This window comes from Tenrec ecaudatus, chromosome X (genome assembly GCF_050624435.1).
Source record: "Tenrec ecaudatus isolate mTenEca1 chromosome X, mTenEca1.hap1, whole genome shotgun sequence".
In the NCBI taxonomy this organism is placed as follows: domain Eukaryota; kingdom Metazoa; phylum Chordata; class Mammalia; order Afrosoricida; family Tenrecidae; genus Tenrec; species Tenrec ecaudatus.
The window spans coordinates 144853195-144878980 of record NC_134548.1 but is presented as its reverse complement, the minus strand read 5'-3'; positions in this window follow the sequence as shown (position 1 = coordinate 144878980).

Here is a 25786-nt window from a genome sequence, read left to right as displayed (position 1 = left end):
TTAAAAAGACTGTCACACCTTTCTGTAAGAAAGCAAAATGCCACATCCCGCTTTAAGGAACCAGACTGCCACAGTATCCTTGAAGAAATCTGACGGCCACATCTTCCTTTACGAATGTAGACCGAGACATCATTCTTTAGGAAAGCAAACTGCCACATTATCCTTGAAGAAAGCTGATGGCCACATCTTTCTTTAAGAAACCAGACAGCCATATCATCTTTAAGTAAACCAGACTGCCACGTCTTCCTTTAAGAAAGAAGATTTCCACATCTTTGAGTAAGAAAGCAGACGGACACATCTTCCTTCAAGAAAGCAGATATGCACATCTTCCTTTAAGAAAGAAGGCAGCCACATCTTTCTGTAAGAAAGTAAAATGACACATCTCTCTTTAAGACACCAGACTTGCCACAGCATCCTTGAAGAAACCAGATGGCCACATCTTCCTTTTGGAAACCAGACAGCAACATCTTTCTGTAAGAAAGCAGATTGCCACACTTTCCTTTAAGAAACCGGATTGCCACGTCTTCCTTTAAGAAAGCAGACTTCGACACCTTTCTGTAAGAAAGCAGATGGACCCATCTTCTTTTAAGAAAGCAGACTTCCACAGCATCCTGAAAGCAGATGGCCACACCTTTCTTTAAGAAACCAGACTGCCACGGCTTCCTTTAAGAAAGCAGACTTCGACATCTTTCTGTAAGAAAGTAGATGGACCCATCTTCTTTTAAGAAAGCAGAAAGACACATGTTCGTTTAAGAAAACAGTTTGCCACGTCTGCCTTTAATACTCCAGACGCCACCCCTTCCATTAAAAAAGCAGACTGGCACATCTTCCTTAAGAAAGCAGACTGGCACATCTTCCTTTAAGAAAGCAGGCAGCCACATTTTCTCCAAGAAATCAAAATGACACTTCTCTCTTTAAAAAACCAGACTGTCACGACATCCTTGAAAAAAGTAGACGACTACATCTTCCGTTAAGAAACCAGACAACCACATCTTTCCATAATAAAGCAGACTGCCACATTTTCCTTGAAGAAACCAGATTTCCCCGACTTCCTTTAAGTAACCAGACTGTCACGTCTTCCTTAAGAAAGATATCCACATCTTTCTGTAAGAAAGCAGACAGACACATCTTCCTTTAAGAAAGCAGACAGACACATCACTTTTTAGGAAAGCAAACTGCCACCCCTTCCTTTAAGAAAACAGACAGCCACGTCTTACTGTAGGAAACCACATTTCCAAATCTTTCTTCAGGAAAGCAGATTTCCCAGTCTTTCTTTAAGAATCCAGACTGCCACGGCATCCTTTAAAAAAGAAGACTGTCATATCTTTCTGTTATCAAGCAGACTTGCACATCTCCCAATAAGAATGAAGACTGGCACATCTTCCTTTAAAAAGACTGTCACACCTTTCTGTACGAAAGCAAAATGCCACATCCCTCTTTATGGAACCAGACTGCCACAGTGTCCCTGAAGAAATCTGACGGCCACATCTTCCTTTACGAATGTAGACCGAGACATCATTCTTTAGGAAAGCCAACTGCCACATTATCCTTGAAGAAAGCTGATGGCCACATCTTCCTTTAAGAAAGCAGACAGCCATATCTTCCTTTAAGTAAACCAGACTGCCACGTCTTACATTAAGAACGAAAACTTCCACACCTTTCTGTAATAAAGCAGACGGGCACATCTTCCTTCAAGAAAGCAGACTTGCACATCTTCCTTTACGAAAGTAGGCAGCCACATCCTTCTGTAAGAAAGTAAAATGACACATCTCTCTTTAAGACACCAGACTTGCCACAGCATCCTTGAAGAAAGCAGACAGCCACATCTTCCTTTACGAATGTAGACCGAGACATCATTCTTTAGGAAAGCATCTGCCACATCATCCTTGAAGGAAGCTGATGGCCACATCTTACTTTAAGAAACCAGACAGCCATATCTTCTTTAAGTAAACCAGACTGCCACGTCTTCCTTTAAGAAAAGATTTCCACATCTTTCTGTAAGAAAGCAGACGGGCACATCTTCCTTCAAGAAAGCAGACTTGCACATCTTCCTTTACGAAAGTAGGCAGCCACATCGTTCTGTAAGAAAGTAAAATGACACATCTCTTTTAAGACAACAGACTTGCCACAGCATCGTTGAAGAAAGCAGACGACTACACCTTCCTTTAAGAAACCAGACGGTCACATCTTTCTGTAAGAAAGCAGACTGCCACAATTTCCTTTAAGAAAACAGATTTCCACGTCTTCCTTTAAGAAAGAAGACCTCCACATCTTTGTATAAGAAAGCAGACGAGCACATCTTACTTTAAGAAAGAAGACTAGCACATCTTCCTTTAAGAAAGCAGACGGACAATTCGTTTGTAAGAAAGCAAAATTCCACATCTCCCTTTAACAAACCGGATTGACCCAGCATCCTTGAAGAAAGCAGATGGCCACATGTTCCTTTTAGAAACCAGTCCCTTCTTTCTGTAAGAAAGCTGAAAACCACATCTTCCATTAAGAAAGAAGACGTCAACATCTTTCTGTAAGAAAGCAGACGGACACAACTTCCTTCAAGAAAGGAGACATGCACATCTTCCTTTAAGAAAGTATGCAGCCACATCTTTCTGGAAGAAAGTAAAATGACACATCTCTCTTTAAGACAACAGACTTGCCACAGCATCCTTGAAGAAAGCAGACGACTACACCTTCCATAAAAAACCAGACAGCCATATCTTCTTTAAGTAAACAAGACTGCCACGTCTTCCTTTAAGAAAGAAGACTTCCACATCTTTCTGTAAGAAAGCAGACGGGCACATCTTCCTTCAAGAAAGCAGACTTGCACATCTTCCTTTAAGAAAGTAGGCAGCCACATCTTTGTGTAAGAAAGTGAAATGACACATCTCTCTTTAAGACACCAGACTTGCCACAGCATCTTTGAAGAAAGCAGATCACTACACCTTCCTTTAAGAAACCAGACAGCCACTTCTTTCTGTAAGAAAGCAGAGTGCCACAATTTCCTTTAAGAAAACAGATTTCCACGTCTTCCATTAAGAAATAAGACCTCCCCATCTTTGTATAAGAAAGCAGATGCGCCCATCTTACTTTAAGAAAGGAGACTAGCACATTTTCCTTTAAGAAAGCAGACGGACACTCCGTTTGTAAGAAAGCAAAATGCCACATCTCCCTTTTACAAACCGGATTGCCATGCATCCTTGAAGAAAGCAGATGGCTACATCTTCTTTTTAGAAACCAGCCACTTCTTTGTGTAAGAAAGAGGACTGCCACATATTCCATTAAGATAGAAGACGTCGACGTCTTTCTGTAAGAAAGCAGATGGACACATCTTCCTTTAAGAAACCAGACAGACACATGTTTCTGTAAAAAGCAGGCGACAACAACTTCCTTTAAAACACCAGACAGGCACATCTTTCTGTAGGAAAGCGGACTGCCACATCTTCCATTAAGAAAGAAGACGTCGACGTCTTTCTGTAACAACGCAGACGGACACATCTTCCTTTAAGAGACCAGATAGGCACATCTTTCTGTAGGAAAGCAGACTGCCACATCTTCCTTTAACAAACCAGACTGCCACGTCTTTCTTTAAGAAAGAAGACATCCACATCTTCCTTTCAGAAAGCAGACTTGCATAGCTTCCTTTAAGAACCATGGCGGGGAAATCTTTCTGTAAGAAAGCAAAATGCCACATCTCTCTTTCAGAAACCATATTCCACATCTTCCTTGAAGAAACCAAGCAGCCACATCTTTCTCTAGGAAGCAGACCAGCACAACTTCCTTTAAGAAAACAGACACGCACATCTTCCTTTAAGTAAGACAGCGGCCACATCTTTCTGTAGGACAGCAAAATGCTACATCTGTCTTTAAGAAAGCTGACTGCCACAGCATCCTTGAAGAAAGCAGATGGCCACGTCTTCCTTTTGGAAACCATACAGCCACATCTTTCTGTAAGAAAGCAGATTGCCACACCTTCCTTTAAGAAACCAGACTGCCACAGCTTCCTTCAAGAAAGCAGAATTCGGGGAGCGGAGAGGGAGGGGTAAAAATTAATTAAAAAAAAGAAAAATAAAAGAAGAAAGCAGACTTCGACATCTTTCGGTAAGAAAGCAGGTGGACCCATCTTCTTTTAAGAAAGCCGACGGACACATCATCTTCATTTAAGAAACCAGATTGCCACGTCCACATTTAATAAACCAGATGCCACCCCTTCCATTAAAAAAGGAGACTGCCACATCTTTCTGTAAGAATGCAGACTGGCACATCTTCCTTTTAGAGAGCAAGAAGCCACATTTTCTCTAAAAAATCAAAATGACACATCTCTCTTTAAGAAACCAGACTGCCACGACATCCTTGAAGAAAGTAGACGACTACATCTTGCGTTAAGAAACCAGACAACCACATCTTTCTATACAAAAGCAGACTGCCACATTTTCCTTTAAGAAACCAGACTGCCACGTCTTCCTTAAGAAAGATATCCACATCTTTCTGTAAGAAAGCAGATTGGCACATCTTCCTTTAAGAAAGCAGACAGACACATCTTCATTTAAGAAAGCTGATTGCCACATCATTTTTTAGGAAAGCAAACTGCCACCCCTTCCTTTAAGAAAACAGACAGCCACATCTTTCCGTAGGAAACCACATTTCCACATCTTTCGTCAGAAACGCAGATTTCCACGTCTTTCTTTAAGAAACCAGACTGCCACGGCATTCTTTAAAAAAGACTGCCACAATATTCTGTTAGAAAGCAGACTGGTACATCTCCCTTTAAGAAAGAAGACTGGCACATCTTCCTTTAAAAAACTGTCACACCTTTCTGTAAGAAAGCAAAAAGACACATCCCTCTTTAAGGAACCAGACTACCACAGTATCCTTGAAGAAATGTGACGACCACATCTTCCTTACGAATGTAGACCGAGACATCATTCTTTAGGAAAGCAAACTGACACATCATCCTTCAAGAAAGCTGAGGGCCACATCTTCCTTTAAGAAATCAGACAGCCATATCATCCTTTAAGTAAACCAGCCTGCCACGTCTTCCTTTAAGAAAGAAGACTTCCACATCTTTCTGTAAGAAAGCACACGGGCACATCTTCCTTCAAGAAAGCAGACTTGCACATCTTCCTTTAAGAAAGTAGGCAGCCACATCTTTCTGTACGAAAGTAAAATGACACATCTCTCTTTAAGACACCAGACTTGCCACAGCATCTTTGAAGAAAGCAGACGACTACACCTTCCTTTAAGAAACCAGACAGCCACATCATTCTCTAAGCAAGCAGAGTGTCACAATTTCCTTTAAGAAAACAGATTTCCATGCCTTCCTTTAAGAAAGAAGACCTCCACAACTTTGTATAAGAAAGCAGACAAGCACATCTTACTTTAAGAAAGAAGACTAGCACATCTTCCTTTAAGAAAGCAGAAGGACACTTCGTTTGTAAGAAAGCAAAATTCTACAATTCCCTTTAACAAACCGGACTGCCACAGCATCCTTGAAGAAAGCAGATGGCCACATCTTCCTTTTAGAAACAAGCCACTTCTTTCTGTAAGAAAGCGGACTGCCACATCTTCCATTAAGAAAGAAGACGTCGACGTCTTTCTGTAACAAAGCAGACGGACACATCTTCCTTTAAGAGAACAGACAGGCACATCTTTCTGTAGGAAAGTAGACTGCCACATCTTCCTTTAACAAACCAGACTGCCACGTCTTTCTTTAAGAAAGAAGACATCCGCATCTTCCTTTCAGAAAGCAGACTTGCATAGCTTCCTTTAAGAACCATGGCGGGGAAATCTTTCTGTAAGAAAGCAAAATGCCACATCTCTCTTTCAGAAACCATATTCCACATCTTCCTTGAAGAAACCAAGCAGCCACATCTTTCTCTAGGAAGCAGACCAGCACAACTTCCTTTAAGAAAACAGACACGCACATCTTCCTTTAAGTAAGATAGCGGCCACATCTTTCTGTAGGACAGCAAAATGCTACATATGTCTTTAAGAAAGCTGACTGCCACAGCATCCCTGAAGAAAGCAGATGGCCACGTCTTTCTTTTGGAAACCAGACAGCCACATCTTTCTGTAAGAAAGCAGATTGCCACACCTTCCTTTAAGAAACCAGACTGCCACAGCTTCCTTCAAGAAAGCAGAATTGGGGGAGCGGAGAGGGAGGGGAAAAAATTAATTAAAAAAAAGAAAAAGAAAAGAAGAAAGCAGACTTCGACATCTTTCTGTAAGAAAGCAGGTGGAACCATCTTCTTTTAAGAAAGCCGACGGACACATCATCTTCGTTTAAGAAACCAGATTGCCACGTCCACATTTAATAAACCAGATGCCACCCCTTCCATTAAAAAAGGAGACTGCCACATCTTTCTTTAAGAATGCAGGCTGGCACATCTTCCTTTTATAGAGCAGGCACCCACATTTTCTCTAAGAAATCAAAATGACACAACTCTCTTTAAGAAACCAGACTGCCACGACATCCTTGAAGAAAGTAGACAACTACATCTTGCGTTAAGAAACCAGACAACCACATCTTTCTATAAGAAACCAGACTGCCACGTCTTCCTTAAGAAAGATATCCACATCTTTCTGTAAGAAAGCAGACAGACACATCTTCCTTTAATAAAGGTGATTGCCACATCATTTTTTAGGAAAGCAAACTGCCACCCCTTCCTTTAAGAAAACAGACAGCAACATCTTTCCTTAGGAAACCACATTTCCACATCTTTCTTCAGGAAAGCAGATTTCCACGTCTTTCTTTATGAAACCAGACTGCCACGGCATCCTTTAAAAAAGACTGCCACAATATTCTGTTAGAAAGCAGGCTGGTACATCTCCCTTTAAGAAAGAAGACTGGCACATCTTCCTTTAAAAATGACTATCACACCTTTCTGTAAGAAAGCAAAATGCCACATCCATCTTTAAGGAACCACTGCCACAGTATCCTTGAAGAAATCTGACGGCCACATCTTCCTTACGAATGTAGACCGAGACATCATTCTTTAGGAAAGCAAACTCCCACATCATCTTTGAAGAAAGCTGATGGCCACATCTTCCTTTAAGAAACCAGACAGCCATATCATCCTTTAAGTAAACCAGACTGCCACGTCTTCCTTTCAGAAAGAAGACTTTCACCTCTTTCTGTAAGAAACAGATGGGCACAGCTTCCTTCAAGAAAGCAGACTTGCACATCTTCCTTTAAGAAAGTAGGCAGCCACATCTTTCTGTAAGAAAGAAAAATGACACATCTCTCTTAAAGACACCAGACTTTCCACAGCATCCTTGAAGAAAGCGGAGGACTACACCTTCCTTTAAGAAACCAGCCACTTCTTTCTGTAAGAAAGCAGACTGCCACATCTTCCATTAAGAAAGAAGACGTCGACGTCTTTTTGTAAGAAAGCAGACCGACACATCTTCCTTTAACAATCCAGACTGCCACTTCTTTCTTTAAGAAAGAAGACATCCACATCTTCCTTTCAGAAAGCAGACTTGCATAGCTTCCTTTAAGAACCATGGCGGGGAAATCTTTCTGTAAGAAAGCAAAATGCCACATCTCTCTTTCAGAAACCATATTCCACATCTTCCTTGAAGAAACCAAGCAGCCACATCTTTCTCTAGGAAGCAGACCAGCACAACTTCCTTTAAGAAAACAGACATGCACATCTTCCTTTAAGTAAGATAGCGGCCACAACTTTCTGTAGGACAGCAAAATGCTACATCTGTCTTTAAGAAAGCAGACTGCCACAGCATCCTTGAAGAAAGCAGATGGCCACATCTTCCTTTTAGAAACCAGCCACTTCTTTCTGTAAGAAAGCAGACTGCCACATCTTCCATTAAGATAGAAAACGTCGACGTCTTCTTTCTTAATGAAAGCAGACGGACACACCTTCCTTTAAGAAACCAGAAAGACACATACTTCTGTATAAAAGCAGACGACAACAACTTCCTTTAAGAAACCAGACAGGCACATCTTTCTGTAGGAAAGCATACTGCCACATCTTCCTTTAGGAAACCAGACTGCCACTTCTTTCTTTAAGAAAGAAGACATCCACATCTTCCTTGCAGAAAGCAGACTTGCATAGCTTCCTTTAAGAACCATGGCAGGCAAATCTTTCCGTAAGAAAGCAAAATGCCACATCTCTCTTTCAGAAACCATATTCCACATCTTTCTTGAAGAAACCAAGCAGCCACATCTTTCTCTAGGAAGCAGACGAGCACAACTTCCTGTAAGAAAACAGACAAGCACATCTTCCTTTAAGTAACATAGCAGCCACATCTTTCTGTAGGACAGCAAAATGCTACATCTGTCTTTAAGAAAGCAGACTGCCACAGCATTCTTGAAGAAACCAGATGGCCACATCTTCTTTTTGGAAACCAGGCAGCCACTTCTTTCTGTAGGAAAGCATTTTGCCACACCTTCCTTTAAGAAACCAGACTGCCACGGCTTCCTTTAAGAAAGCAGACTTTGGGGAGCGGGGAGGTATGTGAAAAAATTAATTAAAAAAAAAGAAGAAAGCAGACTTCGACATCTTTCTGTAACAAAGCAGGTGGACCCATCTTCTTTTAAGAAAGCAGATGGAAACATCTTCGTTAAAGAAAACAGATTGCCATGTCTGCCTTTAATACTCCAGACGCCACCCCTTACATTAAAAAAGGAGACTGCCACATCTTTCTGTAAGAAAGCAGACTGGCACATCTTCCTTAAGAAAGCAGACTTGCACATCTTCCTTTAAGGAAGCAGGCAGCCACATTTTCTCTAAGAAATCAAAATGACACATCTCTCTTTAAGAAACCAGACTGCCACGACATCCTTAAAAAAGTAGACGACTACATCTTCCGATAAGAAACCAGACAACCACATCTTTGTATAAGAAAGCAGACTGCCATATTTTCCTTTAAGGAACCACACTGCCACGTCTTCCTTAAGAAAGATATCCACATCTTTCTGTAAGAAAGCAGATTGGCACATCCTCCTTTAAGAAAGCAGACAGACACTTCTTCCTGAAGAAAGATGTGGAAATGTGGTTTCCTAAGGAAAGATGTGGCTGTCTGTTTTCTTAATGGAAGGGGTGGTAGTTTGCTTTCCTAAAAAATGATGTGGCAGTCAGCTTTCTTAAAGGAAGATGTGTCTGTCTGCTTTCTTAAACTTTCTTCAGGAAAGCAGATTTCCACGTCTTTCTTTAAGAAACCAGACTGCCACGGCATCCTTTAAAAAAGAAGACTGCCACATCTTTCTGTTAGAAAGCAGACTGGTACATCTCCCTATAAGAAAGAAGATTGGCACATCATCCTTTTAAAAAGACTGTCACACCTTTCTGTAAGAAAGCAAAATGCCACATCCCTCTTTAAGGAACCAGACTGCCACAGTATCCTTGAAGAAATGTGACGACCACATCTTCCATATGAATGTAGACCGAGACATCATTCTTTAGGAAATCAAACTGCCACATCATCCTTGAAGAAAGCTGATGGCCACATCTTCCTTTAAGAAACCAGACAGCCATATCTTCCTTTAAGTAAACCAGACTTCCACGTCTTCCTTTAAGAAAGAAGACTTCCACATCTTTGAGTAAGAAAGCAGACGGGCACATCTTCCTTCAAGAAAGCAGACTTGCACATCTTCCTTTAAGAAAGTAGGCAGCCACATCTTTCTGTAAGAAAGTAAAATGACACATCTCTCTTTACGACACCAGACTTGCCACAGCATCCTTGAAGAAAGCAGACGGCTACACCTTCCTTTAAGAAACCAGACAGCCACATCTTTCTGTAAGAAAGCAGACTGCCACAATTTCATTTAAGAAATCAGATTCCCACGTCTTTCTTTAAAAAGAAGACCTCCACATCTTTGTATAAGAAAGCAGACGAGCACATCTTTCTTTAAGAAAGAAGACTAGCACATCTTCCTTTAAGAAAACAGACGGACACTATGTTTGTAAGAAAGGAAAATGCCACGTCTCCCTTTAACAAACCGGACTGCCACAGCATCCTTGAAGAAATCTGACGGCCACATCTTCCTTTACGAATGTAGACCGAGACATCATTCTTTAGGAAAGCAAACTGCCACATTATCCTTGAAGAAAGCTGATGGCCACATCTTACTTTAAGAAACCAGACAGCCATATCGTCTTTAAGTAAACCAGACTGCCACGTCTTCCTTTAAGAAAGAAGATTTCCACATCTTTGAGTAAGAAAGCAGACGGGCACATCTTCCTTCAAGAAAGCAGACTTGCACATCTTCCTTTAAGAAAGTAGGCAGCCACATCTTTCTGTAAGAAAGTAAAATGACACATCTCTCTTTACGACACCAGACTTGCCACAGCATCCTTGAAGAAAGCAGACGGCTACACCTTCCTTTAAGAAACCAGACAGCCACATCTTTCTGTAAGAAAGCAGACTGCCACAATTTAATTTAAGAAATCAGATTTCCACGTCTTTCTTTAAAAAGAAGACCTCCACATCTTTGTATAAGAAAGCAGACGAGCACATCTTTCTTTAAGAAAGAAGACTAGCACATCTTCCTTTAAGAAAACAGACGGACACTTTGTTTGTAAGAAAGGAAAATGCCACGTCTCCCTTTAACAAACCGGACTGCCACAGCATCCTTGAAGAAAGCAGATGGCCACATCTACCTTTTAGAATCCAGCCTCTTCTTTCTGTAAGAAAGCGGACTGGCACATCTTCCATTAAGAAAGAAGACGTCGACCTCTTTCTGTAAGAAAGCAGACGGACACATCTTCCTTCAAGAAAGCAGATATGCACATCTTCCTTTAAGAAAGAAGGCAGCCACATCTTTCTGTAAGAAAGTAAAATGACACATCTCTCTTTAAGACAACAGACTTGCCACAGCATCCTTGAAGAAAGCACACGACTCCACCTTCCTTTAAGAAATCAGACGGCCACATCTTTCTGTAAGAAAGCAGAATGCCACAATTTCCTTTAAGAAAACAGAATTCCACGTCTTACTTTAAGAAAGAAGACCTCCACATCTTTGTATAAGAAAGCAGACGAGCACATCTTCCTTTAATACACCAGACAGACACATATTTCTGTAATAAAGCAGACGACAACAACTTCCTTTAAGAAACCAGACAGGCACATCTTTTTGTAGGAAAGCAGACTGCCACATCTTCCTTTAACAAACCAGACTGCCACTTCTTTCTTTAAGAAAGAGGACATCCACATCTTCCTTTCAGAAAGCAGACTTGCATAGCTTCCTTTAAGAACCATGGCGGGCAAATCTTTCTGTAAGAAAGCAAAATGCCATATCTCTCTTTAAGACACCATATTCCCCATCTTCCTTGAAGAAATCAAGCAGCCACATTTTCTCTAGGAAGCAGATGAGCACAACTTCCTTTAAGAAAACAGACATGCACATCTTCTTTAAGTAAGATAGCGGCCACATCTTTCTGTAGTACAGCAAAATGCTACATCTGTCTTTAAGAAAGCAGAATGCCACGGCATCCTTGAACAAAGCAGATGGCCACATCTTCCTTTTGGAAACCAGACAGCCACATCTTTCTGTAAGAAAGCAGATTGCCACACCTTCCTTTAAGAAACCAGACTGCCACGGCTTCCTTTAAGAAAGCAGACTTCGGGGAGCGGGGAGGGATATGAAAAAAATTAATTTTAAAAAAAGAAGAAAGCAGACTTCGACATCTTCCTGTAAGAAAGCAGGTGGACCCATCTTCTTTTAAGAAAGCAGACGGACACATAATCGTTTAAGAAACCAGATTGCCACGTCCGCCTTAAATAAACCAGATGCCACCCTTTCCATGAAAAAAGGAGACTGCCACATCTTTCTGTAAGAAAGCAGACTGGCACATCTTCCTTAAGAAAGCAGACTTGCACATCTTCCTTTAAGAAAGCAGGCAGCCACATTTTCTCTAAGAAATCAAAATGACACATCTCTCTTTAAGAAACCAGACTGCCACGACGTCCTTTAAGAACGTAGACGACTACATCATCCGTTAAGAAACCAGACAACCACATCTTTCCATAATAAAGCAGACTGCCACATTTTCCTTTAAGAAACCAGACTGCCATGTCTTCCTTAAGAAATATATCCACATCTTTCTGTAAGAAAGCAGATTGGCACATCTTCCTTAAAGAAAGCAGACAGACACATCTTCCTTTAAGAAAACTGACTGCTACATCATTTTTTAGGAAACCAAACTGCCACCCCTTCCTTTAAGAAAACAGACAGCCACATCTTTCCGTATGAAATGACATTTCCACATCTTTCTTCAGAAAAGCAGATTTCCACATCTTTTTTTAAGAAACCAGACTGCCACGGAATCCTTTAAAAAAGAAGACTGCCACGTCTTTCTGTAAGAAAGCAGACTGGAACATCTTTCTGTAAGAAAGCAGACTTGCACATCTTCCTTTAAGAAAGTAAGCAGCCACATATTTCTGTAAGAAAATAAAATGACACATCTCTCTTTAAGACACCAGACTTGCTACAGCCTCCTTGAAGAAAGCAGACGACTACACCTTCCTTTAAGAAACCAGACAGCCACATCTTTCTGTAAGAAATCAGATGGACACAAGTTCCTTTAAGAAAACAGATTTCCACGTCTTCCTTTAAGAAAGAAGACCTCCACATCTTTGTATAAGAAAGCAGACGAGCACATCTTACTTTAAGAAAGAAGACCAGCACATTTTCCATTAAGAAAGCAGACGGACACTCCGTTTGTAAGAAAGCAAAATGCCACATCTCCCTTTAACAAACCGGATTTCCACAGCATCATTGAAGAAAGCAGATGGCCACATCTTCCTTTTAGAAACCAGCCACCTCTTTCTGTAAGAAAGCGGACTGCCACATCTTCCATTAAGATAGAAGACGTCGACGTCTTTCTGTAAGAAAGCAGATGGACACATCTTCCATTAAGAAACCAGACAGACACATGTTTCTGTAAAAAGCAGGCGACAATAACTTCCTTTAAGACACCAGACAGGCACATCTTTCTGTAGGAAAGCAGACTGCCACATTTCCTTTAACAAACCAGACTGCCACTTCTTTCTTTAAGAAAGAAGACATCCACATCTTCCTTTCAGAAAGCAGATTTGCATAGCTTCCTTTAAGAACCATGGCGGGCAAATCTTTCTGTAAGAAAGCAAAATGCCACATCTCTCTTTCAGAAACCATATTCCACATCTTCCTTGAAGAAACCAAGCAGCCACATCTTTCTCTAGGAAGCAGACGAGCACAACTTCCTTTAAGAAAACAGACATGCACATCTTCCTTTAAGTAAGATAGCGGCCACATCTTTCTGTAGGACAGCAAAATGCTACATCTGTCTTTACGAAAGCAGACTGCCACAGCATCCCTGAAGAAAGCAGATGGCCGCATTTTCCTTTTGGAAACCAGACAGCCACATCTTTCTGTAAGAAAGCAGATTGCCACACCTTCCTTTAAGAAATCAGACTGCCACGGCTTCCTTTAAGAAAGCAGACTTCGACATCTTTCTGTAAGAAAGCAGATGGACCCATCTTCTTTTAAGAAAGCAGACTGCCACAGCATCCTGAAGAAAGCAGATGGCCACACCTTCCTTTAAGGAACCAGACTGCCACGGCTTCCTTTAAGAAAGCAGACTTCGACATCTTTCTGTAAGAAAGTAGATGGACCCATCTTCTTTTAAGAAAGCAGACGGACACATGTTCGTTTAAGAAAACAGATTGCCACGTCTGTCTTTAATACTCCAGACGCCACACCTTCCATTAAAAAAGCAGACTGGCACATCTTCCTCTAAGAAAGCAGGCAGCCACATTTTCTCTAAGAAATCAAAATGACACATCTCTCTTTAAAAAACCAGACTGTCACGACATCCTTGAAAAAAGTAGACGACTACATCTTCCGTTAAGAAACCAGAGAACCACATCTTTCCATAATAAAGCAGACTACCACATTTTCCTTTAAGAAACCAGATTTCCACGACTTCCTTTAAGAAACCAGACTGCCACGTCTTCCTTAAGAAAGATATCCACATCTTTCTGTAAGAAAGCAGACAGACACATCTTCCTTTAAGAAAGCAGACAGACACATCACTTTTTAGGAAAGCAAACTGCCACCCCTTCCTTTAAGAAAACAGACAGCCACGTCTTTCTGTAGGAAACCACATTTCCACATCTTTCTTCAGGAAAGCAGATTTCCACGTCTTTCTTTAAGAAACCAGACTGCCACGGCATCGTTAAAAAAGAAGACTGCCACATCTTTCTGTTATCAAGCAGACTTGCACATCTCCGTATAAGAAAGAAGACTGGCACATCTTCCTTTAAAAAGACTGTCACACCTTTCTGTAAGAAAGCAAAATGCCACATCCCTCTTTAAGGAACCAGACTGCCACAGTATCCTTGGAGAAATCTGACGGCCACATCTTCTTTTACGAATGTAGACCGAGACATCATTCTTTAGGAAAGCAAACTGCCATATTATCCTTGAAGAAAGCTGATGGCCACATCTTATTTTAAGAAACCAGACAGCCATATCGTCTTTAAGTAAACCAGACTGCCACGTCTTTCTTTAAGAAAGAAGATTTCCACATCTTTGAGTAAGAAAGCAGACGGGCACATCTTCCTTTAAGAAAGTAGGCAGCCACATCTTTCTGTAAGAAAGTAAAATGACACATCTCTCTTTACGACACCAGACTTGCCACAGCATCCTTGAAGAATGCAGACGGCTACACCTTCCTTTAAGAAACCAGACAGTCACATCTTTCTGTAAGAAAGCAGACTGCCACAATTTCATTTAAGAAATCAGATTCCCACGTCTTTCTTTAAAAAGAAGACCTCCACATCTTTGTATAAGAAAGCAGACGAGCACATCTTTCTTTAAGAAAGAAGACCAGCACATCTTCCTTTAGGAAAACAGACGGACACTTTGTTTGTAAGAAAGGAAAATACCACACTCCCTTTAACAAACCGGACTGCCACAGCATCCTTGAAGAAAGCAGATGGCCACATCTACCTTTTAGAATCCAGCCTCTTCTTTCTGTAAGAAAGCGGACTGGCACATCTTCCATTAAGAAAGAAGACGTCGACATCTTTCTGTAAGAAAGCAGACGGACACATCTTCCTTCAAGAAAGCAGATATGCACATCTTCCTTTAAGAAAGAAGGCAGCCACATCTTTCTGTAAGAAAGTAAAATGACACATCTCTTTTAAGACAACAGACTTGCCACAGCATCCTTGAAGAAAGCAGACGACTACACCTTCCTTTAAGAAACCAGACGGTCACATCTTTCTGTAAGAAAGCAGACTGCCACAATTTCCTTTAAGAAAACAGAATTCCACGTCTTACTTTAAGAAAGAAGACCTCCACATCTTTGTATAAGAAAGCAGACGAGCACATCTTCCTTTAATACACCACACAGACACATATTTCTGTAAAAAAGCAGACGACAACAACTTCCTTTAAGAAACCAGACAGGCACATCTTTCTGTAGGAAAGCAGACTGCCACATCTTCCTTTAACAAACCAGACTGCCACTTCTTTCTTTAAGAAAGAAGACATCCACATCTTCCTTTCAGAAAGCAGACTTGCATAGCTTCCTTTAAGAACCATGGCGGGCAAATCTTTCTGGAAGAAAGCAAAATGCCATATCTCTCTTTAAGACACCATATTCCCCATCTTCCTTGAAGAAACCAAGCAGCCACATCTTTCTCTAGGAAGCAGACGAGCACAACTTCCTTTAAGAAAACAGACATGCACATCTTCTTTAAGTAAGATAGCGGCCACATCTTTCTGTAGGACAGCAAAATGCTACATCTGTCTTTAAGAAAGCAGACTGCCACGGCATCCTTGAAGAAAGCAGATGGCCACATCTTCCTATGGGAAACCAGACAGCCACTTCTTTCTGTAAGAAAGCAGATTGCCACACCTTCCTTTAAGAAATCAGACTGCCACGGCTTCCTTTAAGAAAGCAGACTTCGACATCTTTCTGTAAGTAAGCAGATGGACCCATCTTCTTTTAAGAAAGCAGACTGCCACAGTGTCCTGAAGAAAGCAGATGGCCACACCTTCCTTTAAGAAACCAGACTGCCACGTCTTCCTGAAGAAAGATATCCACATCTTTCTGTAAGAAAGCAGACAGACACATCTTCCTTTAAGAAAGCAGACAGACACATCACTTTTTAGGAAAGCAAACTGCCACCCCTTCCTTTAAGAAAACAGACAGCCACGTCTTTCTGTAGGAAACCACATTTCCACATCTTTCTTCAGGAAAGCAGATTTCCACGTCTTTCTTTAAGAAACCAGACTGCCACGGCATCCTTTAAAAAAGAAGACTGCCGCATCTTTCTGTTATCAAGCAGACTTGCACATCTCCCTATAAGAAAGAAGACTGGCACATCTTCCTTTAAAAAGACTGTCACACCTTTCTGTAAGAAAGCAAAATGCCACATCCCTCTTTAAGGAACCAGACTGCCACAGTATCCTTGAAGAAATCTGACGGCCACATCTTCCTTTACGAATGTAGACCGAGACATCATTCTTTAGGAAAGCAAACTGCCACATTATCCTTGAAGAAAGCTGATGGCCACATCTTACTTTAAGAAACCAGACAGCCATATCGTCTTTAAGTAAACCAGACTGCCACGTCTTCCTTTAAGAAAGAAGATTTCCACATCTTTGAGTAAGAAAGCAGACGGGCACATCTTCCTTCAAGAAAGCAGACTTGCACATCTTCCTTTAAGAAAGTAGGCAGCCACATCTTTCTGTAAGAAAGTAAAATGACACATCTCTCTTTACGACACCAGACTTGCCACAGCATCCTTGAAGAAAGTAGACGGCTATACCTTCCTTTAAGAAACCAGACAGCCACATCTTTCTGTAAGAAAGCAGACTGCCACAATTTCATTTAAGAAATCAGATTTCCACGTCTTTCTTTAAAAAGAAGACCTCCACATCTTTGTATAAGAAAGCAGACGAGCACATCTTTCTTTAAGAAAGAAGACTAGCACATCTTCCTTTAAGAAAACAGACGGACACTTTGTTTGTAAGAAAGGAAAATGCCACGTCTCCCTTTAACAAACCGGACTGCCACAGCATCCTTGAAGAAAGCAGATGGCCACATCTACCTTTAAAAAATCCAGCCTCTTCTTTCTGTAAGAAAGCGGACTGGCACATCTTCCATTAAGAAAGAAGACGTCGACATCTTTCTGTAAGAAAGCAGACGGACACATCTTCCTTCAAGAAAGCAGATATGCACATCTTCCTTTAAGAAAGAAGGCAGCCACATCTTTCTGTAAGAAAGTAAAATGACACATCTCTCTTTAAGACAACAGACTTGCCACAACATCCTTGAAGAAAGCACACGACTACACCTTCCTTTAAGAAACCAGACGGCCACATCTTTCTGTAAGAAAGCAGACTGCCACAATTTCCTTTAAGAAAACAGAATTCCACGTCTTACTTTAAGAAAGAAGACCTCCACATCTTTGTATAAGAAAGCAGACGAGCACATCTTCCTTTAATACACCAGACAGACACATATTTCTGTAAAAAAGCAGACGACAACAACTTCCTTTAAGAAACCAGACAGGCACATCTTTCTGTAGGAAAGCAGACTGCCACATCTTCCTTTAACAAACCAGACTGCCACTTCTTTCTTTAAGAAAGAAGACATCCACATCTTCCTTTCAGAAAGCAGACTTGCATAGCTTCCTTTAAGAACCCTGGCGGGCAAATCTTTCTGTAAGAAAGCAAAATGCCATATCTCTCTTTCAGACACCATATTCCCCATCTTCCTTGAAGAAACCAAGCAGCCACATCTTTCTCTAGGAAGCAGACGAGCACAACTACCTTTAAGAAAACAGACATGCACATCTTCTTTAAGTAAGATAGCAGCCACATCTTTCTGTAGGACAGCAAAATGCTACATCTGTCTTTAAGAAAGCAGACTGCCATGGCATCCTTGAAGAAAGCAGATGGCCACATCTTCCTATGGGAAACCAGACAGCCACATCTTTCTGTAAGAAAGCAGATTGCCACACCTTCCTTTAAGAAATCAGACTGCCACGGCTTCCTTTAAGAAAGCAGGCTTCGGGGAGCGGGGAGGGATATGAAAAAAATTAATTTTAAAAAAAGAAGAAAGCAGATTTCAACATCTTCCTGTAAGAAAGCAGGTGGACCCATCTTCTTTTAAGAAAGCAGACGGACAAATCTTCTTTAAGAAACCAGATTGCCACGTCCGCCTTTAATAAACCAGATGCCACCCTTTCCATGAAAAAAGGAGACTGCCACATCTTTCTGTAAGAAAGCAGACTGGCACATCTTCCTTAAGAAATCAGACTTGCACATCTTCCTTTAAGAAAGCAGGCAGCCACATTTTCTCTAAGAAATCAAAATGACACATCTCTCTTTAAGAAACCAGACTGCCACGACGTCCTTTAAGAACGTAAACGACTACATCATCCGTTAAGAAACCAGACAACCACATCTTTCCATAATAAAGCAGACTGCCACATTTTCCTTTAAGAACCCAGACTGCCATGTCTTCTTTTTGAAATATACCCACATCTTTCTGTAAGAAAGCAGATTGGCACATCTTCCTTAAAGAAAGCAGACAGACACATCTTCATTTAAGAAAGCTGACTGCTACATCATTTTTTAGGAAACCAAACTGCCACCCCTTCCTTTAAGAAAACAGACAGACACATCTTTCCGTATGAAATGACATTTCCACATCTTTCTTCAGAAAAGCAGATTTCTACATCTTTTTTTAAGAAACCAGACTGCCACGGAATCCTTTAAAAAAGAAGACTGCCACGTCTTTCTGTAAGAAAGCAGACTGGCACATCTTTTTGTAAGAAAGCAGACTTGCACATCTTCCTTTAAGAAAGTAAGCAGCCACATATTTCTGTAAGAAAATAAAATGACACATCTCTCTTTAAGACACCAGACTTGCTACAGCCTCCTTGAAGAAAGCAGACGACTACACCTTCCTTTAAGGAACCAGACAGCCACATCTTTCTGTAAGAAATCAGACGGCCACAATTTCCTTTAAGAAAACAGATTTCCACGTCTTCCTTTAAGAAAGAAGACCTCCACATCTTTGTATAAGAAAGCAGACGAGCACATCTTTCTTTAAGAAAGAAGACTAGCACATTTTCCATTAAGAAAGCAGACGGACACTCCGTTTGTAAGAAAGCAAAATGCCACATCTCTCTTTAACAAACCGGATTTCCACAGCATCATTGAAGAAAGCAGATGGCCACATCTTCCTTTTAGAAACCAGCCACCTCTTTCTGTAAGAAAGCGGACTGCCACATCTTCCATTAAGATAGAAGATGTCGACGTCTTTCTGTAAGAAAGAAGATGGACACATCTTCCTTTAAGAAATCAGACAGACACATGTTTCTGTAAAAAGCAGGCGACAATAACTTCCTTTAAGACACCAGACAGGCACATCTTTCTGTAGGAAAGCAGACTGCCACATTTCCTTTAACAAACCAGACTGCCACTTCTTTCTTTAAGAAAGAAGACATCCACATCTTCCTTTCAGAAAGCAGATTTGCATAGCTTCCTTTAAGAACCATGGCGGGCAAATCTTTCTGTAAGAATGCAAAATGCCACATCTCTCTTTCAGAAACCATATTCCACATCTTCCTTGAAGAAACCAAGCAGCCACATATTTCTCTAGGAAGCAGACGAGCACAACTTCCTTTAAGAAAACAGACATGCACATCTTCCTTTAAGTAAGATAGCGGCCACATCTTTCTGTAGGACAGCAAAATGCTACATCTGTCTTTACGAAAGCAGACTGCCACAGCATCCCTGAACAAAGCAGATGGCCGCATTTTCCTTTTGGAAACCAGACAGCCACATCTTTATGTAAGAAAGCAGATTGCCACACGTTCCTTTAAGAAATCAGACTGCCACGGCTTCCTTTAAGAAAGTAGACTTCGACATCTTTCTGTAAGAAAGCAGATGGACCCATCTTCTTTTAAGAAAGCAGACTGCCACAGCATCCTGAAGAAAGCAGATGGCCACATCTTCCTTTAAGAAACCAGACTGCCACGGCTTCCTTTAAGAAAGCAGACTTCGACATCTTTCTGTAAGAAAGCTGATGGACCCATCTTCTTTTAAGAAAGCAGACGGACACATGTTCGTTTAAGAAAACAGATTGCCACGTCTGCCTTTAATACTCCAGACGCCACCCCTTCCATTAAAAAAGCAGGCTGGCACATCTTCCTTTAAGAAAGCAGGCAGCCACATTTTCTCTAAGAAATCAAAATGACACATCTCTCTTTAAGAAACCAGACTGTCACGACATCCTTGAAAAAAGTAGACGACTACATCTTCCGTTAAGAAACCAGAGAACCACATATTTCCATAATAAAGCAGACTACCACATTTTCCTTTAAGAAACCAGATTTCCACGACTTCCTTTAAGAAACCAGACTGCCACGTCTTCCTTAAGAAAGATATCCACATCTTTCTGTAAGAAAGCAGACAGACACATCTTCCTTTAAGAAAGCAGACAGACACATCACTTTTTAGGAAAGCAAACTGCCACCCCTTCCTTTAAGAAAACAGACAGCCACGTCTTTCTGTAGGAAACCACATTTCCACATCTTTCTTCAGGAAAGCAGATTTCCACGTCTTTCTTTAAGAAACCAGACTGCCACGGCATCCTTTAAAAAAGAAGACTGCCACATCTTTCTGTTATCAAGCAGACTTGAACATCTCCCTATAAGAAAGAAGACTGGCACATCTTCCTTTAAAAAGACTGTCACACCTTTCTGTAAGAAAGCAAAATGCCACATCCCTCTTTAAGGAACCAGACTGCACAGTATCCTTGAAAAAATCTGACGGCCACATCTTCCTTTACGAATGTAGACCGAGACATCATTCTTTAGGAAAGCAAACTGCCACATTATCCTTGAAGAAAGCTGATGGCCACATCTTACTTTAAGAAACCAGACAGCCATATCGTCTTTAAGTAAACCAGACTGCCACGTCTTCCTTTAAGAAAGAAGATTTCCACATCTTTGAGTAAGAAAGCAGACGGGCACATCTTCCTTCAAGAAAGCAGACTTGCACATCTTCCTTTAAGAAAGTAGGCAGCCACATCTTTCTGTAAGAAAGTAAAATGACACATCTCTCTTTACGACACCAGACTTGCCACAGCATCCTTGAAGAAAGCAGACGGCTACACCTTCCTTTAAGAAACCAGACAGACACATCTTTCTGTAAGAAAGCAGACTGCCACAATTTCATTTAAGAAATCAGATTTCCACGTCTTTCTTTAAAAAGAAGACCTCCACATCTTTGTATAAGAAAGCAGACGAGCACATCTTTCTTTAAGAAAGAAGACTAGCACATCTTCCTTTAAGAAAACAGACGGACACTTTGTTTGTAAGAAAGGAAAATGCCACGTCTCCCTTTAACAAACCGGACTGCCACAGCACCCTTGAAGAAAGCAGATGGCCACATCTACCTTTTAGAATCCAGCCTCTTCTTTCTGTAAGAAAGCGGACTGGCACATCTTCCATTAAGAAAGAAGACGTCGACATCTTTCTGTAAGAAAGCAGACGGACACATCTTCCTTCAAGAAAGCAGACATGCACATCTTCCTTTAAGAAAGAAGGCAGCCACATCTTTCTGTAAGAAAGTAAAATGACACATCTCTCTTTAAGACAACAGACTTGCCACAGCATCCTTGAAGAAAGCAGACGACTACACCTTCCTTTAAGAAACCAGACGGTCACATCTTTCTGTAAGAAAGCAGACTGCCACAATTTCCTTTAAGAAAACAGAATTCCACGTCTTACTTTAAGAAAGAAGACCTCCACATCTTTGTATAAGAAAGCAGACGAGCACATCTTCCTTTAATACACCACACAGACACATATTTCTGTAAAAAAGCAGACGACAACAACTTCCTTTAAGAAACCAGACAGGCACATCTTTCTGTAGGAAAGCAGACTGCCACATCTTCCTTTAACAAACCAGACTGCCACTTCTTTCTTTAAGAAAGAAGACATCCACATCTTCCTTTCAGAAAGCAGACTTGCATAGCTTCCTTTAAGAACCATGGCGGGCAAATCTTTCTGGAAGAAAGCAAAATGCCATATCTCTCTTTAAGACACCATATTCCCCATCTTCCTTGAAGAAACCAAGCAGCCACATCTTTCTCTAGGAAGCAGACGAGCACAACTTCCTTTAAGAAAACAGACATGCACATCTTCTTTAAGTAAGATAGCGGCCACATCTTTCTGTAGGACAGCAAAATGCTACATCTGTCTTTAAGAAAGCAGACTGCCACGGCATCCTTGAAGAAAGCAGATGGCCACATCTTCCTATGGGAAACCAGACAGCCACTTCTTTCTGTAAGAAAGCAGATTGCCACACCTTCCTTTAAGAAATCAGACTGCCACGGCTTCCTTTAAGAAAGCAGACTTCGACATCTTTCTGTAAGTAAGCAGATGGACCCATCTTCTTTTAAGAAAGCAGACTGCCACAGTGTCCTGAAGAAAGCAGATGGCCACACCTTCCTTTAAGAAACCAGACTGCCACGTCTTCCTGAAGAAAGATATCCACATCTTTCTGTAAGAAAGCAGACAGACACATCTTCCTTTAAGAAAGCAGACAGACACATCACTTTTTAGGAAAGCAAACTGCCACCCCTTCCTTTAAGAAAACAGACAGCCACGTCTTTCTGTAGGAAACCACATTTCCACATCTTTCTTCAGGAAAGCAGATTTCCACGTCTTTCTTTAAGAAACCAGACTGCCACGGCATCCTTTAAAAAAGAAGACTGCCACATCTTTCTGTTATCAAGCAGACTTGCACATCTCCCTATAAGAAAGAAGACTGGCACATCTTCCTTTAAAAAGACTGTCACACCTTTCTGTAAGAAAGCAAAATGCCACATCCCTCTTTAAGGAACCAGACTGCCACAGTATCCTTGAAGAAATCTGACGGCCACATCTTCCTTTACGAATGTAGACCGAGACATCATTCTTTAGGAAAGCAAACTGCCACATTATCCTTGAAGAAAGCTGATGGCCACATCTTACTTTAAGAAACCAGACAGCCATATCGTCTTTAAGTAAACCAGACTGCCACGTCTTCCTTTAAGAAAGAAGATTTCCACATCTTTGAGTAAGAAAGCAGACGGGCACATCTTCCTTCAAGAAAGCAGACTTGCACATCTTCCTTTAAGAAAGTAGGCAGCCACATCTTTCTGTAAGAAAGTAAAATGACACATCTCTCTTTACGACACCAGACTTGCCACAGCATCCTTGAAGAAAGTAGACGGCTATACCTTCCTTTAAGAAACCAGACAGCCACATCTTTCTGTAAGAAAGCAGACTGCCACAATTTCATTTAAGAAATCAGATTTCCACGTCTTTCTTTAAAAAGAAGACCTCCACATCTTTGTATAAGAAAGCAGACGAGCACATCTTTCTTTAAGAAAGAAGACTAGCACATCTTCCTTTAAGAAAACAGACGGACACTTTGTTTGTAAGAAAGGAAAATGCCACGTCTCCCTTTAACAAACCGGACTGCCACAGCATCCTTGAAGAAAGCAGATGGCCACATCTACCTTTAAAAAATCCAGCCTCTTCTTTCTGTAAGAAAGCGGACTGGCACATCTTCCATTAAGAAAGAAGACGTCGACATCTTTCTGTAAGAAAGCAGACGGACACATCTTCCTTCAAGAAAGCAGATATGCACATCTTCCTTTAAGAAAGAAGGCAGCCACATCTTTCTGTAAGAAAGTAAAATGACACATCTCTCTTTAAGACAACAGACTTGCCACAACATCCTTGAAGAAAGCACACGACTACACCTTCCTTTAAGAAACCAGACGGCCACATCTTTCTGTAAGAAAGCAGACTGCCACAATTTCCTTTAAGAAAACAGAATTCCACGTCTTACTTTAAGAAAGAAGACCTCCCCATCTTTGTATAAGAAAGCAGACGAGCACATCTTCCTTTAATACACCAGACAGACACATATTTCTGTAAAAAAGCAGACGACAACAACTTCCTTTAAGAAACCAGACAGGCACATCTTTCTGTAGGAAAGCAGACTGCCACATCTTCCTTTAACAAACCAGACTGCCACTTCTTTCTTTAAGAAAGAAGACATCCACATCTTCCTTTCAGAAAGCAGACTTGCATAGCTTCCTTTAAGAACCCTGGCGGGCAAATCTTTCTGTAAGAAAGCAAAATGCCATATCTCTCTTTCAGACACCATATTCCCCATCTTCCTTGAAGAAACCAAGCAGCCACATCTTTCTCTAGGAAGCAGACGAGCACAACTACCTTTAAGAAAACAGACATGCACATCTTCTTTAAGTAAGATAGCAGCCACATCTTTCTGTAGGACAGCAAAATGCTACATCTGTCTTTAAGAAAGCAGACTGCCATGGCATCCTTGAAGAAAGCAGATGGCCACATCTTCCTATGGGAAACCAGACAGCCACTTCTTTCTGTAAGAAAGCAGATTGCCACACCTTCCTTTAAGAAATCAGACTGCCACGGCTTCCTTTAAGAAAGCAGGCTTCGGGGAGCGGGGAGGGATATGAAAAAAATTAATTTTAAAAAAAGAAGAAAGCAGATTTCAACATCTTCCTGTAAGAAAGCAGGTGGACCCATCTTCTTTTAAGAAAGCAGACGGACAAATCTTCTTTAAGAAACCAGATTGCCACGTCCGCCTTTAATAAACCAGATGCCACCCTTTCCGTGAAAAAAGGAGACTGCCACATCTTTCTGTAAGAAAGCAGACTGGCACATCTTCCTTAAGAAAGCAGACTTGCACATCTTCCTTTAAGAAAGCAGGCAGCCACATTTTCTCTAAGAAATCAAAATGACACATCTCTCTTTAAGAAACCAGACTGCCACGACGTCCTTTAAGAACGTAGACGACTACATCATCCGTTAAGAAACCAGACAACCACATCTTTCCATAATAAAGCAGACTGCCACATTTTCCTTTAAGAACCCAGACTGCCATGTCTTCTTTTTGAAATATACCCACATCTTTCTGTAAGAAAGCAGATTGGCACATCTTCCTTAAAGAAAGCAGACAGACACATCTTCATTTAAGAAAGCTGACTGCTACATCATTTTTTAGGAAACCAAACTGCCACCCCTTCCTTTAAGAAAACGGACAGCCACATCTTTCCGTATGAAATGACATTTCCACATCTTTCTTCAGAAAAGCAGATTTCCACATCTTTTTTTAAGAAACCAGACTGCCACGGAATCCTTTAAAAAAGAAGACTGCCACGTCTTTCTGTAAGAAAGCAGACTTGCACATCTTCATTTAAGAAAGTAAGCAGCCACATTTTTCTGTAAGAAAATAAAATGACACATCTCTCTTTAAGACACCAGACTTGCTACAGCCTCCTTGAAGAAAGCAGACGACTACATCTTCCTTTAAGAAACCAGACAGCCACATCTTTCTGTAAGAAATCAGACGGCCACAAGTTCCTTTAAGAAAACAGATTTCCACGTCTTCCTTTAAGAAAGAAGACCTCCACATCTTTGTATAAGAAAGCAGACGAGCACATCTTACTTTAAGAAAGAAGACTAGCACATTTTCCATTAATAAAGCAGACGGACACTCCGTTTGTAAGAAAGCAAAATGCCACATCTCCCTTTAACAAACCGGATTGCCACAGCCTCCTTGAAGAAAGCAGATGGCCACATCTTCCTTTTAGAAACCAGCCACCTCTTTCTGTAAGAAAGCGGACTGCCACATCTTCGATTAAGATAGAAGACGTCGACGTCTTTCTGTAAGAAAGCAGATGGACACATCTTCCTTTAAGAAACCAGACAGACACAT